This window comes from Oncorhynchus mykiss, chromosome 22, assembly GCF_013265735.2.
Source record: "Oncorhynchus mykiss isolate Arlee chromosome 22, USDA_OmykA_1.1, whole genome shotgun sequence".
In the NCBI taxonomy this organism is placed as follows: domain Eukaryota; kingdom Metazoa; phylum Chordata; class Actinopteri; order Salmoniformes; family Salmonidae; genus Oncorhynchus; species Oncorhynchus mykiss.
In genome coordinates this window covers 29729126-29744964 of record NC_048586.1, presented here as the reverse complement: position 1 = coordinate 29744964, position 15839 = coordinate 29729126, and positions in this window count along the sequence as shown.

Here is a 15839-nt window from a genome sequence, read left to right as displayed (position 1 = left end):
TTGGAAGACAAATCTCCGTCCCAGTCTCAGGTCTTTTGCAGACTCCATCAGGTTTTCTTCCAGAATGGTCCTGTATTTGGCTCCATCCATCTTCCCATCAATTTTAACCATCTTCCCTGTCCCTGCTGAAGAAAAGCAGGCCCAAACCATGATGCTGCCACCACCATGTTTGACAGTGGGGATGGTGTGTTCAGGGTGATGAGCTGTGTTGCTTTTACGCCAAACATAACGTTTTGCATTGTTGCAAAAAGTTCATCTGACCAGAGCACCTTCTTCCACATGTTTGGTGTGTCTCCCAGGTGGCTTGTGGCAAACTTTAAACGACACTTTTTATGGATATCTTTAATAAATGGCTTTCTTCTTGCCACTCTTCCATAAAGGCCAGATTTGTGCAATATACAACTGATTGTTGTCCTATGGACAGTCTCCCACCTCAGCTGTAGATCTCTGCAGTTCATCCAGAGTGATCATGGGCCTCTTGGCTGCATCTCTGATCAGTCTTCTCCTTGTATGAGCTGAAAGTTTAGAGGGACGGCCAGGTCTTGGTAGATTTGCAGTGGTCTGATACTCCTTCCATTTCAATATTATCGCTTGCACAGTGCTCCTTCGGATGTTTAAAGCTTGGGAAATCTTTTTGTATCCAAATCCGGCTTTAAACTTCTTCACAACAGTATCTCGGACCTGCCTGGTGTGTTCCTTGTTCTTCATGATGCTCTCTGCGCTTTTAACGGACCTCTGAGACTATCACAGTGCAGGTGCATTTATACGGAGACTTGATTACACACAGGTGGATTGTATTTATCATCATTAGTCATTTAGGTCAACATTGGATCATTCAGAGATCCTCACTGAACTTCTGGAGAGAGTTTGCTGCACTGAAAGTAAAGGGGCTGAATAATTTTGCACTCCCACCTTTTCAGTTTTTGATTGGTTAAAAAAGTTTGAAATATCCAATAAATGTCGTTCCACTTCATGATTGTGTCCCACTTGTTGTTGATTCTTTAAAAAAAAAATACAGTTTTATATCTTTATGTTTGAAGCCTGAAATGTGGCAAAAGGTCGCAAAGTTCAAGGGGCCGAATACTTTCGCAAGGCACTGTATGTCACAGTACAATAACACACAGTATCCATATTTTTTTTCAGAGGAAGATTGTAATATGTTTATTTGTTGAGTTGTGATTGTAAACATATAGACAGCTGGTCGCTGTCGGGCCCTCCTGTATCTATCAATGTATTTAGTGTAACTGTACATTCCAATGCGCTCCTTCACAGGCCGCCTGGCTGCCTGCCGCTATAATGTGTTATTTAAAGCTGAATGTGCGTCCGCAGAGAGAACTCCATAGTATGAGATGTACTATCAGATAAGTCTATTTTGTTACTGTCGTTGTTGCAGTTCTACTAGCGTCTTGTCCTGCACCGTGGAAGGCAAACTGTGTTTACTGGATCCTGTATTTTTCCTACTTCTTTGTATAATTTTGCCAAATAAGATATTTCATGATTGAAGTTGTAACAGTGAGTACACTACTATTTGTCCCCTTCTAGTGACATCGCTAAATATTTCACACATTCTAAGCTTGACGGCAAAGCACTGTATTTGTCATTGTTTAAGCTGTGTATCAATAAAGCTTTTTCATGTGATTCTGCCTAACTACCTACCTAGTACTACCCTTTCTTATGTGTTTGATGTAGCGAATGTTGTATCACAAATCAAGTTTACTCTCTGTAAGACTTGCCTTTGGCCTTGCGGACACCTGGCCGAGGTGTTTTGGGGTTCTTTTGGACAGAGGGCTTTTTATCTGAACCGCCATTCAAACGAGCAGTCACTTGTTTCATCGTGTCTACAGTCAACAGTAGTACCGCATTAAACGGCTCATCTCTAGTTCTGAAAGGAAACCGTGTGCTCACTTAACCAAGCCCTTCTGTTTCTAACAACTGTGCTACAGCGTGTGGTTATTCCTCCGTGCTGCCACACAGACAGCCATTGTTGGTACTGTATGTAATTACAGATGGTTTTCCTCCCATCGATACGTCTGTAATTAGGCGTTAGTGTTACAGCACAATGCTGAGGGCCTGTCAGCTTACTGTACTGCCCCAGAGGCCTGGGATGAATGGTAGCTAGTGTCTGTCTTTCTAATTGCAGGCTTATCGCTGTGATACAGGAGCTGTGGAATGTGAGGCACATATCTGATCTCTGCCAGTCCGAGGAGCATGGACTGTGACAGATCACACTGCAGTGAAGAGGATAGGGTGTGACTTGCTGACTTCTCTATCTTTATCAATTTCTGTCAGCACCTCATGTTTTAGGGTGTGAACTCTTGTTTGGGCATCTGACCCAGGGCCTGGGTGCAGGTGGGGCGACAGGTAGTCTAGTGGTTAGAGTGTTGGGCCAGTAACCCAAAGGTTGCTAGATCAAATCCCAGAGCTGACAAGGTAAAAGTCTGTCGCTCTGCCCCTGAACAAGGCAGTAAACCCACTGTTCCCAGGATGTCATTGTAAATAAGATTTTGTTCTTAACTGACTTTCACCTTAAATAAAGGTAAAAAAAGAAGTGGAACCGCAAAGTTCAGACCCCCCCCCCCCCCCCCGACCATCCGCTCAAGAAAAAGATAATGATCCCTGTTCTAAGGTGTGTGCTTAGTATTCCATTATTTATATAATTGACATCCGACTTGTTATCAGGGTGTGACTGGTGTGGTCTGACAGATCGGCTTGGCCCCAGCCTGGAATCCCCCCCCTGGGTCGGACATGATTCAACAGCCCATTGACATCACTTCCCTCCCTACACCAACAAACGGCTGGGTTGTTGGGAGAGACCACTGGAGAGGAGAAGGAGGGGTGTTTGAGTCAGGCTTGTGGAATCCATGACATAGGCTCAGGGCTTTGTGTCTGAGGGGAACTCCAGCTACATCATCTATTCTACACCAAGCCTCTGTTTACCCTCGCCCTGTTCAACAAAATACTGTTTTTCTACTGTCCTTTTCTTGTGTGGGTAGACTTTTTGTCTTGATAATTATGTGTGGGTGTTTTGTTAATTGGGGGACTCAGAGGCACATCTGGGGAGTTTGTGGATGACCTAAAGGAATAACGTGGCAGACCACATTGGAGGCATTTTCTGCCAGTCAAATAGGTTCATATCCTTGCTGTGTTTAATAAATCTACCCTATGTAAGACCTCTAAAGGTTTTATGGTAAACAGACCACTTCTCTTGTGTAACAGCTTCATAGCCTTGATCAGCTGGGGCCACGTTTGAGGAACTTCTCTATTGTTTTTACAGTGTCATCTAGTTTCTATTAAAAAAATATTGATGGTGTCATACATAGTGACATGAGTATCCTGGTGCTGAAAGTCTTTAATCCTGAGCAGAGATGAAACCTCCCACTGAGAGATCTCTGAGTCATCACTCATCTGTCCACACATGAAGAGAATACTGCTCACCATTTCTCACTGTTCGTATGTCTATCAGTGAGAGCATATGTTTATCCAGGAGGAGTGATCGCAGGACACTGTTTAGTAGCCTACAGAGTGGCTAGGAGTCGTCAGAGTTCAGAGTGCATCCACGCTCGTGACGGCAGTGAGTGCGTGTGTGTTGAGTTTGTGGACCGGGCAGTTGTGCATAGAAATGGGCAGTGGAAATCTCGACGGACATGACCTGACCCTGGTTACAATGGAAAGCAAACAGCCAACACCGAGGGGGAAAGAGGGAGAGACGAGAGAAAGGAAACAGAGAGGGAGATAAGAGGTCTGGTCAGAGGAGCAGCTGACTCATTTTATGTGAGAAGGAGGGAACGACAAGAGAAGTGTTTATCCAAATATATGAAGGGATGAGAAGAGGAAGAGAAGACATTTGGCGGAGGGGAAATGTCTAAGTCAAGTGGGCCTGCTCGTGTTTTCCCCTGACCATGAAGCCCATGTTTTGACTAGAGTGATTGAAAACAGCAGATTGGTCATGGTGGTCGTGGTAACTAGTGGGATATGGATCCATCTTAGAAGAGGGATAATAATTCAGATTGACTCAGAGCCGCTGCACAACATCTCCCAGCTGACGTCCACTCAGGTTGTTTTCCACAGTATGAAACTAAACATAGAGACAGTTGAGATTTGGGTCAACACTGAACACTCACTACTGATGAATAGAGAGTGTTGCTTAATAACCTAATAACAACCGGTATGTTGCGTCCCTCTGATCTACCTACACAGTATGCCCATATGACACAATGTCTGACTGTGTGTGTTTGTGCGTGTGCGTGTGTGTGTGTGTTTGTGTGTGTGTTTGTGCGTGTGTGTGTGTGTATTTGTGTGTGTGTTTGTGCGTGCTAAATGTGTTTTTGTTTCAAAAAGGGAAACACCTCAACACCTCACCTTTTTCCATGACTTCAAGGCACCCTCACATTCCCTGTACATCCCACACACAAACCTGGTGCATTACACACACGTCACGGTCGTCTCATATCTCCGGGGCTGTGGTGTTTGAATCGACCACAGAGAGGAAAGAGAGGTTAGGTTTGGGAGGGAGATCCTCAGATGACTGGAGACGTCCAACATTGATGTCATTGTTGATCCTGCCTTTAGTGCTGTTCCTCCCAGCTCTGTCAGGCAGCCTGCTCCAGTGGAGCTAGAACTTGAACTGGCCTGGCACCAGACATCCTATTGTAGGAATTCATGTTTCACCACAGAGATGTGGTTTGGAGATGAACGGCAAACAGGAGGTCATCCAAAAATCTACAAACATGCAGAACATGCCTCCTCACATCCCTCCAGTCAGTTACAACCTCTCACATGTCTTTCCCGGTCTGTCTCTCTCTGTTTTCTCTCTCTCTCTGTTTCTCTCTCGCAGTTCACACAGAGCAACAGGAGTTCTGTCATAGGCTTTTGTAATATGTCAGGTAATGACAATTGACGGAACACATGATGACAGGCAGTAGTTTAGATTGATGTTTGCTGTAGCTGCTGTAGCTAATGGGTTCACTATTGTTAGCGTTACAGTTGAAGTACAGTGTGACCATCAATCCACCCAGGCAGGAAACCAGAGGGTAGAGAGGGATGAAACAGGGAGATAGAGAGGGATGAAACAGGGAGATAGAGAGAGGGATGAAACAGGGAGATAGAGAGAGGGATGAAACAGGGAGATAGAGAGAGGGATGAAACAGGGAGATAGAGAGGGATGAAACAGGGAGATAGAGAGGGATGAAACAGGGAGATAGAGAGGGATGAAACAGGGAGATAGAGAGGGATGAAACAGGGAGATGGAGAGAGGGATAAAACAGGGAGATAGAAAGGGATGAAACAGAGAGATGGAGAGGGATGAAACAGGGTGATAGAGAGGGATTAAGCAGGGAGATGGGGAGGGATGAAACGGAGATGGAGAGGGATGAAACGGAGATAGAGAGGGGTGAAACAGGGAGCTAGAGAGGGATGAAACAGGGAGATAGAGAGGGATTAAGCAGTGAGATGGAGGGGGGTGAAACAGGGAGATAGAGAGGGATGAAACAGGGAGATAGAGAGGGATTAAGCAGTGAGATGGAGAGAGGGATGAAACAGGGAGATAGAGAGGGATGAAACAGGGAGATAGAGAGGGATGAAACAGGGAGATGGAGAGAGGGATGAAACAGGGAGATAGAAAGGGATGAAACAGAGAGATGTAGAGGGATGAAACAGGGAGATAAAGAGGGGTGAAACAGGGAGATAGAGAGATGAAACGGAGATGGAGAGGGATGAAACAGGGAGATGGAGAGGGGAGAGAGGGGTGAAACAGGGAGATAGAGAGGGATGAAACAGGGAGATAGGGAGTGATGAAACAGGGAGATAGAGAGAGGGATGAAACAGGGAGATGGAGAGGGGAGAGAGGGGTGAAACAGGGAGATAGAGAGGGATGAAACAGGGAGATAGACAGGGATGAAACAGGGAGATGGAGAGGGATGAAATGGAGATAGAGCGGGGTGAAACAGGGAGATGAAGAGGGATGAAATGGAGATAGAGAGGGGTGAAACAGGGAGATGGAGAGAGTGGTGAAGCAGGGAGATAGAGAGGGGTGAACAGGGAGATAGAGAGGGATGAAACAGGGAGATAGAGAGTGATGAAACAGGGAGATAGAGAGAGGGATGAAACAGGGAGAGAGAGGGATGAAACAGGGAGATAGACGGGTGAAACAGGAAGATAGAGAGGGGTGAAACAGGGAGATAGAGAGGGGTGAAACAGGGAGATAGAGGGGTGAAACAGAGATGGAGAGAGAGGGATGAAACAGGGAGATGGAGAGGGGAGAGAGGGGTGAAACTGAGATAGAGAGGGATGAAACAGGGAGATGGAGGTGTGAAACAGGGAGATAGAAAGGGATGAAACAGAGAGATGGAGAGAGTGGTGAAGCAGGGAGATAGAAAGGGATGAAACAGAGAGATGGAGAGGGATGAAACAGGGAGATAGAGAGGGATGAAACAGGGAGATAGAGAGAGGGATGAAACAGGGAGATAGAGAGGGATGAAACAGGGAGATAGAGAGAGGGATGAAACAGGGAGATAGAAAGGGATGAAACAGAGAGATGGAGAGGGCTGAAAAAGGGAGATAGAGAGGGGTGAAACAGGGAGATAGAGGGATGAAACAGGGAGATGGAGAGGGATGAAACAGGGAGATAGAGAGAGGGATGAAACAGGGAGATAGACGGGTGAAACAGGAAGATAGAGAGGGGTGAAACAGGGAGATAGAGAGGGGTGAAACAGGGAGATAGAGAGGGGTGAAACAGAGATGGAGAGAAAGGGATGAAACAGGGAGATGGAGAGGGGAGAGAGGGGTGAAACTGAGATAGAGAGGGATGAAACAGGGAGATAGAGAGGGATGAAACAGGGAGATGGAGGTGTGAAACAGGGAGATAGAAAGGGATGAAACAGAGAGATGGAGAGAGTGGTGAAGCAGGGAGATAGAAAGGGATGAAACAGAGAGATGGAGAGGGATGAAACAGGGAGATAGAGAGGGATGAAACAGGGAGATAGAGAGGGATTAAGCAGTGAGATGTAGAGAGGGATGAAACAGGGAGATAGAGAGGGATGAAACAGGGAGATGGAGAGCGGGATGAAACAGGGAGATAGAAAGGGATTAAGCAGTGAGATGGAGGGGGGTGAAACAGGGAGATAGAGAGGGATGAAACAGGGAGATAGAGAGGGATTAAGCAGTGAGATGGAGAGAGGGATGAAACAGGGAGATAGAGAGGGATGAAACAGGGAGATAGAGAGGGATGAAACAGGGAGATGGAGAGAGGGATGAAACAGGGAGATAGAAAGGGATGAAACAGAGAGATGTAGAGGGATGAAACAGGGAGATAGAGAGGGATTAAGCAGGGAGATAGAGAGAGGGATGAAACAGGGAGATAGAAAGGGATGAAACAGAGAGATGGAGAGGGCTGAAAAAGGGAGATAGAGAGGGAGATAGAGAGAGGGAGAAACAGGGAGATAGAGAGATGAAACGGAGATGGAGAGGGATGAGAGGGGTGAAACAGGGAGATAGAGAGGGATGAAACAGGGAGATAGGGAGTGATGAAACAGGGAGATAGAGAGAGGGATGAAACAGGGAGATGGAGAGGGGAGAGAGGGGTGAAACAGGGAGATAGAGAGGGATGAAACAGGGAGATAGACAGGGATGAAACAGGGAGATGGAGAGGGATGAAATGGAGATAGAGCGGGGTGAAACAGGGAGATGAAGAGGGATGAAATGGAGATAGAGAGGGGTGAAACAGGGAGATGGAGAGAGTGGTGAAGCAGGGAGATAGAGAGAGGGATGAAACAGGGAGAGAGAGGGATGAAACAGGGAGATAGACGGGTGAAACAGGAAGATAGAGAGGGGTGAAACAGGGAGATAGAGAGGGGTGAAACAGGGAGATAGAGGGGTGAAACAGAGATGGAGAGAGAGGGATGAAACAGGGAGATGGAGAGGGGAGAGAGGGGTGAAACTGAGATAGAGAGGGATGAAACAGGGAGATGGAGGTGTGAAACAGGGAGATAGAAAGGGATGAAACAGAGAGATGGAGAGAGTGGTGAAGCAGGGAGATAGAAAGGGATGAAACAGAGAGATGGAGAGGGATGAAACAGGGAGATAGAGAGGGATGAAACAGGGAGATAGAGAGTGATGAAACAGGGAGATAGAGAGAGGGATGAAACAGGGAGAGAGAGGGATGAAACAGGGAGATAGACGGGTGAAACAGGAAGATAGAGAGGGGTGAAACAGGGAGATAGAGAGGGGTGAAACAGGGAGATAGAGGGGTGAAACAGAGATGGAGAGAGAGGGATGAAACAGGGAGATGGAGAGGGGAGAGAGGGGTGAAACTGAGATAGAGAGGGATGAAACAGGGAGATGGAGGTGTGAAACAGGGAGATAGAAAGGGATGAAACAGAGAGATGGAGAGAGTGGTGAAGCAGGGAGATAGAAAGGGATGAAACAGAGAGATGGAGAGGGATGAAACAGGGAGATAGAGAGGGATGAAACAGGGAGATAGAGAGAGGGATGAAACAGGGAGATAGAGAGGGATGAAACAGGGAGATAGAGAGAGGGATGAAACAGGGAGATAGAAAGGGATGAAACAGAGAGATGGAGAGGGCTGAAAAAGGGAGATAGAGAGGGGTGAAACAGGGAGATAGAGGGATGAAACAGGGAAATGGAGAGGGATGAAACAGGGAGATAGACGGGTGAAACAGGAAGATAGAGAGGGGTGAAACAGGGAGATAGAGAGGGGTGAAACAGGGAGATAGAGAGGGGTGAAACAGAGATGGAGAGAGAGGGATGAAACAGGGAGATGGAGAGGGGAGAGAGGGGTGAAACTGAGATAGAGAGGGATGAAACAGGGAGATAGAGAGGGATGAAACAGGGAGATGGAGGTGTGAAACAGGGAGATAGAAAGGGATGAAACAGAGAGATGGAGAGAGTGGTGAAGCAGGGAGATAGAAAGGGATGAAACAGAGAGATGGAGAGGGATGAAACAGGGAGATAGAGAGGGATGAAACAGGGAGATAGAGAGGGATTAAGCAGTGAGATGTAGAGAGGGATGAAACAGGGAGATAGAGAGGGATGAAACAGGGAGATGGAGAGAGGGATGAAACAGGGAGATAGAAAGGGATGAAACAGAGAGATGGAGAGGGCTGAAAAAGGGAGATAGAGAGGGGTGAAACAGGGAGATAGAGGGATGAAACAGGGAGATGGAGAGGGATGAAACAGGGAGATAGAGAGAGATGAAACAGGGAGATAGAGAGGGATGAAACAGGGAGATGGAGAGGGGTGAAACAGGGAGATAGAGAGGGATGAAACAGGGAGATGGAGAGAGGGGTGAAACAGGGTGATAGAGAGAGGGGTGAAACAGGGATATGGGGTGAGGGAATAGTAAATTGGAGAGATGAAGAGGCAGATGAAAGAAGTGATGTAATGCAGGGGTCCTGGTGAAGCAGAGGCAGACTGTGTGTTTAGGTCCTGCTGGGATCACAGAGGAGATTATGTTTACCACACACATGGACAGCACTATGTCAGTGGGATAATTAGAGGCTGGGCAGCCCTCAGACCCACAGCATGCTTCAGCTGAGATGCATTTCTCTTGGTGTGTTTGTGCAGGCGCGTGCATGTGTGTGGTACTAAAAACTAATTTTTCCCAACCAGAGGTCGTTCAGAGGGCACACACACTTGCTCCACACACCCACACCCTAATGGGAGTCATATTCATGGCATGGCATGGCGTGGCACTGCCCTGTGCGTGTTGACACAATGTGTCCCACGGTAGGAACTTTAGCAGCAACATTAATACTGGGAACCATCATTAGTAAATAATCAGTGAATGTGGTTCTGCTGCCATGTTTGTATCTCCCACCAGTTGACTGTGTTTACCCCCACAACCCATTACTGTCTGCTCTAATAATGTGCTGTGCTCACCCCAACTCACCCAATCATAAACCCGCCCAAAAACGGAGTCTATATTGGCCTAAAAAACAGGAATATCCGTACTTAGACTTATATTTCTCCAATCTCCTTTTCAAATGTTTAGTTTTGATTAAACCACTGACCAATGTGAACTGAGATGTGGATGGAGAGTGTGTGTGTGTTGAAGGAGTGGGGGTTCACTGTATAGTTCTAGTTGCTAAGGAGGTTGCTATGTAATAAGCCAGGAGACAGGAGAATGAGACCTTTGGTGGGGTCCGTCTACGTGTGTGTGCCCTCTGCAAAGTGTGTGTGTGTGTGTGGTCCATCTACGTGTGTGTGCCCTCTGCAAAGTGTGTGTGTGTGTGTGCGTGTGTGCGTAATGGCAGACTAGGGATGAACTTGTTACCACAGAGGATGTGGGAGACAGGGGAGAGACAGACAATACACAACTCTGCATGTCGTGACACTTCATTCTACAAGGCAATTGTAATTCTGTCTATAATTTAGACTCAGAATAAATAAACTGAGGACACACATCTATTATACCTTGGGTACACATAACTGTTTGCAAGCTAAGAACCTGGTTAGCATGAAACCCTTAAATGACACATCAATTTTATACTTCTTAATCAAATCACAGGCAAACTACTGCATTAGCAATTGAGGGAAATGTTGCACACTGGGGAAGAGGTTACAAATATCACAGACCAAAACTCCCAAACTGAAAATACACAGCCACTTCCTTATTACACGGGATTTGACCATTCTAATTTCAAATCTTTGCGTTTTAAAACAACAAACAATTCTTTGAGTTTTAAAATAACCCGAATCCAGTGAAATCATGTTGGTTGTTTTGAAACTGAAATAGCTATGAGAAGTCCAGACTTGCTGGAACCTTCTCTTCTCACTGTGACTTCACAGTCTGACACACACTAGGCACCAGTTCTGAACTCTAACCTCTTACCTCTTACTTCAGACGTTGCCCTGGGGAGGGCTAATAATCAGATAGCCACTATATGGCCATGGTAGAAAGGACAGGGGTGATATTGTCAGAACTGATGAGCTAAGGTTAGGACAAGGGTTAATGGCTGCTGGTGAGTTGTTTAAATTGTATTAGTGGTTATAGAGGTAGGTGTTCATATGTCCACTCAAAACAATCTCCCTAATAGACCATACAAGAACACTAGTGGGTCTAATTAACACAGATTTGTTTTCTCTCGTTCTCTCTCCCTCTTTCTCTTTCCAACTTCAGGCGCTTGTCTCCATGTGAAAGAGCGTTGGGTTCGGTCCGCCCCACTCCCCTCTGGTAGAGACCAGAACAGCTCATGGCAAAACACAGAGGAGTACCACACATACACACACACCATACCTGAATAGCACCCAAACCTTTGCTTTGCCATCGGCCACTGGTCCAGGTTGCTGGGCTGGAGGAAATAGCTGAGGGTACAGCAGGAAAGCCACAGCTAAACACAGGTTCTCACAGTGTATTATTAAGCACCCCTGACCGGGAGAGGAGCTAACAGGACCATGGTGAACAGGACCACAGCTAGAGGCAGAGCCAGGGGTAGAGTCACAGAGCCAGGGGTAGAGTCGCAGAGCCAGGGGTAGAGTCACAGAGCCAGGGGTAGAGTCGCAGAGCCAGGGGTAGAGTCACAGAGAGAGGCAGAGCCAGGGGTAGAGCCACAGAGAGAGGCAGAGCCAGGGGTAGAGTCACAGAGAGAGGCAGAGCCAGGGGTAGAGCCACAGAGAGAGGCAGAGCCAGGGGTAGAGTCACAGAGAGAGGCAGAGCCAGGGGTAGAGCCACAGAGATAGGCAGAGCCAGGGGTAGAGTCACAGAGAGAGGCAGAGCCAGGGGTAGAGCCACAGAGAGAGGCAGAGCCAGGGGTAGAGCCACAGAGAGAGGCAGAGCCAGGGGTAGAGTCACAGAGAGAGGCAGAGCCAGGGGTAGAGCCACAGAGAGAGGCAGAGCCAGGGGTAGAGTCACAGAGAGAGGCAGAGCCAGGGGTAGAGCCACAGAGAGAGGCAGAGCCAGGGGTAGAGTCACAGAGAGAGGCAGAGCCAGGGGTAGAGCCACAGAGAGAGGCAGAGCCAGGGGTAGAGCCACAGAGAGAGGCAGAGCCAGGGGTAGAGTCACAGAGAGAGGCAGAGCCAGGGGTAGAGCCACAGAGAGAGGCAGAGCCAGGGGTAGAGTCACAGAGAGAGGCAGAGCCAGGGGTAGTCACAGAGCGAGGCAGATTCAGGGGTAGAGTCACAGAGAGAGGCAGAGCCAGAGGTAGAGCCACAGAGAGAGGCAGAGCCAGAAGCACATTGCCAGGGCACAGGGCCAGGGCACAGGCAGCCAAGTTCAAGAGGTCATGAGAAAGGGAAAGGAGGAGGTTGTTGGCTGAACTCAGATCCTGACCCCATGTTTTCCTCTCCTATCAAATGAGTGTAAGTAAATGTCTTCCAATGAGAGGCAAGTTTGCAAACCATGTTAAAAGAGGTCAGGGAGGTCCTTGAAGTAGGACGTGTTTCGCTCACCTCCAATGGTAGTGACCTTGGTGTCTGTCAGGAGATGGAGGTAGGTTTGTTAAGCATGGCCAGCGAGACATCCATTGCATACAAATGAAATATAGTGCTAATGCACATAACTGAAATCATGTGTGTGGTTTTGTGCAGTCAAAAAGCCCATAATGACGGAGTATTAAATGTTTCTAGCGCCAGGAGGTTTGCTGGTTTAGGGCTGAAGACCTAAGCCACGTTTCTCCCATGAACTCCACTGGCACCCAGAGATTCGCATGGATTTCGCAAACTCACCGACCTACCCCCTCTCCGTCCCCCCTTTCTATTGTCACAGTGTCTGCCTAAAATAACATTTGTTTCAAAGAACGTTTTTTTCTGCTGGGTTTTCAAATACTACGCTGTTGTTTCTTTTGCTGTCATCAGAAAACAGAGTAAAGTAGGAAGGTAATTCCAGTGTAATTCTCCTGGCCTGAGTTGGATCACTGGGATGTTGATATTATATACAGTTTAGAGATCCTGTATTACTCACACTGAAAAAGCTGAGGCAGCAGAGAGGAACCAATTGCCCTAAGGGGACAGATTAAGATTTGATTTTATTGAATTGGACTGGATTGTAAAGTTTATTGGGTTTGGTAGTGACTTCAACAGCCCAATAGCATGCATGCTGCAAGTTCATACTCGTCATTGAATCCAGTCTCAAAAAAAATGTGATTATGCTCAGGGTTAGATTAGTTTAGGAGAATTTGGCAAATCTGACCATAACTCTATCCTCCTGATTCCTGCTTACGAGCAAAAACTCAAACAGGAAGTGGTCAGATGAAGCGGATGCTAAGCTACAGGACTGTTTCGCTAGCACAGACTGGAATATGTTACTGGATTCATCCGATAACTTTGAGGAGTTTACCACATCAGTCACCGGCTTCAATAATAGCTGCATCGTCAAGAGAAACCATGGAGCTGCCGCTTTAAAGGAGCGGGGCACTAATCCGACCTGCGACGAGCCACCAAACAGTCAAAATGCCAATACGGGACTAAGATCAAATTATACTACGCCGGCTCTGACGGATACAAAGGGAAACCCAGCCGTGAGCTGCCCAGTGACGCAAGTCTACTAGAAAAGCTAAATGCCTTCTATGCTCGCTTCGAGGCAAGCAACACTGAACCATGCATTAGAACACCAGCTGTTCCGGACGACTGTGTGATCTTGCTCTCCGTAGCCGATGTTTATTTTATTTATTTAACTAGGCCTAGGAACTGTGGGTTAACTGCCTTGTTCAAGAGCAGAACGACTGATTTTTTTTCTTGTCAGCTCGGGATTCAATCTTACAACGTTTCGGTTAGTGACCCGTTTTAATCACTAGACTACCTGCCGCCCCAGATGTGATTAAGATCTTTAAACAGGTTAACATTCACCATGACGGGTACTCAGAGCATGCGCTGACCAGCTGGCAAATGTCTTCACTGACTTTTTCAACCTCTTCCTGACCCAATCTGTAATACCTACATGTTTCAAGCAGACCAACATAGAGCCTGTGCCCAAGAACGCTAAGGTAACCTCCCTAAATGACTAACGCCCCGTAGCACTCACATCTGTAGCCCGTAAATGCTTTGAAAGGCTGGTTATGGCTCACATCAACACCATTATCCCAGATACACTAGACCCACTCCAATTTGCATACTGCCCCAGCAGATCCACAGATGATGCAATCTCTATTACACGGAACCCAAACTGGGAACCAATTACATTAATTTGGGGACAGGTTGAAAAGCATTAAACATTTATGGCAATTTAGCTAGCTTGCAGTTGCTAGCTAATGTGTCCAATTTAGCTAGCTTGCCGTTGCTAGCTAGCTAATTTGTCCTGGGATATAAACATTGAGTTGCTATTTTACCTGAAATGCACAAGGTCTCTACTCCGACAATTAAAACACATAAAACGGTCAACCAAATCATTTCTAGTCATTTCTCCTCCTTCCAGGCTTTTTCTTCTCTCAACTTTATATTGCGATTGGCAACTTTCATAAATTAGGTGCATTACCGCCACCGACCTCCTTCGTCTTTCAGTCACCCACGTGGGTATAACCAATGAGGAGATGGCACGTGGGTACCTGCTTCTATAAACCAATAAGGAGATGGGAGAGGCAGTAGTGGGTGTAGTGTTCACCCACTACTGCGTCCAACACCATCATTAAGTTTGCTGACGACATGACAGTGGTTGGCCTGATCAAGCCACAGGACTGCTAAATAGTTACCCTGACTATCTGCATTCAGCCTTTTTGCACTGACTCTTTTGACTCATCAAATACTACTGCTACTGTTTATTATCTATCCTGTTGCCTAGTCACTTTATCCCTACCTATACAGTATGTACATATCTACCTCAATTACCTCGTACCCTTGCACACCGACTCGGTACTGGTACCCAATATATAGCTACAGTAAGTTATCATTACTCATTGTGTATTTATTTGTTATGTTATTATTTATTTCAAAAAATATATTTCTGCATTGTTGGGAAGGGCCCGTAAGTAAGCATATCACTGTTAATCTACACCTGTTATTTACAAGGCATGTGACTAATACAATTTGATTTGATTTGGTTTGGCTTAGCTTAAAGGCATTGAGGATGGTCAGATTAAATACACGGATCACTTTCCTCTACACAAATGAGAAGTTGCTACTTTATAAAATCCCCTCAATTCAACAAGAGAGACCTTTATGAATGATAATCCACAGGCCCTTATTGGAGTTACCAAATGTACAGTAACATTACCTTCAGGAATGCTATGTAGGGTGTTTGTCTTTAGGAGACACCACTCATATGACTGATATATCATGTCACCCACCTCTAGGCATGGCCATGTGCCTGGGAAGCCTATCTGTCTTGTCAGATCAGAGGGGTGGGAAGATCAGTCTGTCTGTCTGTCGTTGTATACATGCTATGATACAGTGACAGATCCAATGTGGGTCAGTGTTAACATCCGATGAGGGGAAGACAATATGTGGGTGTTGAGGTTGAGGAGTTGCACGCACAGGTACACACACAAACAAACAGAGGAAGACACTCGTATCCTGAGTTACAGAGAGAGGGTGAATCACAGAGATATTAGGGAATGACTTCTCTAATGACCTTGTAATGTCATGACAGGTTTCTTTCTGGGTCAAAATGGGGCTGAGGTGGTGGGCGTGGGTGTGGTCGCAGGTGCAGTCGTCAAACATACAGTATTCATACCCCTTCACTTACTCCACTTTTTTTTCTCACCCATATACTCACAATACTCCATAATGACAAAGTGAAAACATGTTTTTAGAAACATTTTGCAAATGTATTGAAAATGAAATACAGAAAAATCTAATTTACATAAGTATTATCACCCCTGAGTCAATACATGTTAGAATCACCTTTAGCAGTGATCACAGCTGTGAGTCTTTCTGGGTAAGTCTATAAGACCTGT